Below are 202 nucleotides of genomic sequence, written 5' to 3'. Positions count from 1 at the left end.
CCGCGCTCGCCCCGTGTCCATCCTCCAACCGACAGAGCAGGCACCGGCGTGAGATCCAAAGGGCGCTCCGCGTACCTCTTCCCATCCTCCTGGCTCAGCGCAGGGTGGCCCAGTTTCTCCAGCCGCAACGTCCTGGGCGACGACGGCGGGGACGTCTCACATTTGATGGTGGTTTTATCCTCCCGGCTTTCATCCCGAGCTG

This window comes from Apaloderma vittatum, unplaced genomic scaffold (genome assembly GCF_000703405.1).
Source record: "Apaloderma vittatum isolate BGI_N311 unplaced genomic scaffold, ASM70340v1 scaffold38819, whole genome shotgun sequence".
Classification (NCBI taxonomy): Eukaryota; Metazoa; Chordata; class Aves; order Trogoniformes; family Trogonidae; genus Apaloderma; species Apaloderma vittatum.
This window is presented reverse-complemented; position numbering follows the sequence as displayed.